The sequence below is a fragment of the Trachypithecus francoisi genome, unplaced genomic scaffold (assembly GCF_009764315.1).
Source record: "Trachypithecus francoisi isolate TF-2019V2 unplaced genomic scaffold, Tfra_2.0 Contig01461, whole genome shotgun sequence".
In the NCBI taxonomy this organism is placed as follows: domain Eukaryota; kingdom Metazoa; phylum Chordata; class Mammalia; order Primates; family Cercopithecidae; genus Trachypithecus; species Trachypithecus francoisi.
Window position 1 is genome coordinate 12,804,853 of NW_022681433.1, and position 2,582 is coordinate 12,807,434.

Consider the following 2,582-nt stretch of genomic DNA (forward strand, 5'->3'; position numbering starts at 1 on the left):
TCCTTTTTGACAATGGAGACTATGGTTACGAGTAAAAGTTTTTAAATAAGGAAAACTTTTGAGGTCCCAAAGCTTTGCAAATCTTAGGTATAAACAAAACAACATATTCCAATGAGATGTTGATACCTAGTTTTCTTAAATCTCTCATTCAAAGGTTGAGAGTTTCTTCCTGAAATTTAGACAATATATTATAGAAATGTGCTTTGTCTTTTTGTACATTTAGGATGATTATTTTTAAAAATAATTCTAGGCATTGTTTATTCTGTATATTAGTGTAATAGTCAATGCAGTAGTTAGAATTGTGGTTGCTGACAGTCACAAAATCTAGTAAAAATGTGAGTACATGAACCCATCCCCAGGAAACCGATGGGATGAGTAGTAAATTTTTTTTTTTACTATTTAACAAAAATATTTAATGCTGCCAAAAAGTATAAAAATACAGTAGGAATGGCAGTACAATACAAAGGAATCTCTCCTAATTTTTTTTTTTTTTTTACATATTTCTGTATTTCATACATGCATTAAAAACAGTTAACAACACATCCAATGAAAGGTTCTGCAAAGTCTTCTGCTGGTGGGTGCTCCTCATGCCTTGTATGTAAAGTTTACTTTGTAAACAAATGACTGTGAGGCAATCTAAAGGTTTAGCAAGCCTCACTTTAGTGTCCGAAGTGGGCTTCAGGTCTGGCTTTGCACATCAATGGTTCAAAATTTATAGCTCCAGAATATTCTCAAGTCATGAACATTAGGTGCCTATCGTGGCCTTTTTCTTTTTCATTCATTCTCATTTAGCCTCTGTTTCATCTGCCGCACGTTCTGAACTGTGGTGGCCTTTCTGCCCTCTCGAATACGTTTCCGTGGAGCATTCTCACTGTTCTCCTCCATTGTATCTTGCATTTGCTGTACATCGGTCACCTGTCAGTTTTTCTTCTTCTAGACCAATTCTGTTCCAATTTTATTTTTCAGTCGTTATTTTGTTTGGTGAGTGATCAAAAGCAGGAGCTAAGTTTTACTTAGAAAGTGCTTTCCACCGTTTCTGTATACTAGAATCTCCCTTTACACATTTTACTGCTTCTATTGTAGCCATGTATGAGAATCTCAGTTGATCTGGGGTCTGAATAAAACCCATTCGGTATTTTCTCATGTTCAATAACACTTTTTTAATGTTAATATAATCTCCTTTCCCCATCAAAACAAGACAAGTGTCTGCCAGAGAGAAGGTGCTGAGCACCCAGTGCCTTCACTACAGTGGATCACCGCAGGCTCATGGTCAGGGTTCAAGGAGCCAGATTCTCTCACTTTAACCAAGAAATTGATAAATGAAGGTGGTGATTAAGGGACTCCAAAATCTGGCCAGGTAGTATAATGAAAGTGAGATGTTGTTCTGGTTTCACCACTATTGATATTTTCTAATCATAGAAGATGTACTGCGTAATACAACTTCACATCTTCTGACAAGAGCTTCACACTGAATCCTGTTTCTTTAAACAGCATCTCTTGGTCATCTGTTGGCCAGTACTGTGCACATTTAACCGATTCTTTCTCCACAATGTGGTTCAGCATGACAACTGCTTTGGTCTTCTGCTGCCAAACCGTAAGCCAGAAATGGCAGCACATGTTAGGAAGTGGACCCTGTGTTAAGATGTAACTCCTTTGTGCCTCTTCTGTGTCAACTAAGCTGGCATTAATATAATCATTCTCAGCATTTTGCAGTTTAACACGACTGTGATCATATGGGCTTACATCTCTGGATCTATTTTGATTTCTGTTTTCTGGAAACTTGGCCACTCTATGAAGATAGTCATGGGACTCATTTCGAATTTCCAAGTACGGTGGCTGCCAGCGAGACTGAGCATCCAACTCCTCGAACTCCCGCTCGATGATGGTGGGCATGGCTGGGACGAGTCGTAAATCTTAAGAGAAATGGAAGAGTGAGGATGGCTCCTAAGCTGGACAGACACCCAATGTGGTTGATTATAGTCAATCATTACTCAAGGAATTTGTATGTATTCTATTCATATATGTATATGGTAAATTTCTAATTATGGTAATTACTCCTATGAAGTAATTACCATACTCCTATAAAGTATTATCTTCATTATAAAGTGAAGAAAGTGAGGCTGAGAGAAGTTAAATTATGTGCCCAAGGTGATGGCCTAGTGAATGAGCAAACTTGGTTTAGCAGTCAGGTCTCTCTGGCTCCCAAGCTGCTGGTGTTTTACGTTACCACATTGTCTTAGTCTGGGCCCTCCCGAAAGCAAAGCCTGTACAGACAACTTGGAGGTAGGCAGGGAGTTTATTTGGGAATGTAACACCAAGGAATAGACTGATAAGACAGAAGAGTGACCCCCCGGAAGGAGAGAAAGCCAACCCAAGGGTCCCTTTCAAATTAGCAAACATTATGAATATCTGCTACTTGATCCTGTGGGAGCTTCTGAGGAACCTTTTAACGTGTCTCTCGGAATTGGCCACCCAGGGCTAAAAATGAGACAAGCATCTTTCTATGAGCTCCTGTCCCTCAGTGGTCAAGGGCAAGGTTATAGGCCTTAACTGTCCCCCGTTGCCAGATTGTCCATGCCCGA

The 2,582-nt window shown here is 39.5% G+C and overlaps 1 pseudogene; it reads right to left on the reverse strand.

The window, feature by feature from the left end:
- Nucleotides 1–753: 753 nt before the first annotated feature.
- LOC117097783 lies at nucleotides 754–1,954 on the reverse strand (annotated as a pseudogene).
- Between the last annotated feature and the right edge of the window lie 628 nt (nucleotides 1,955–2,582).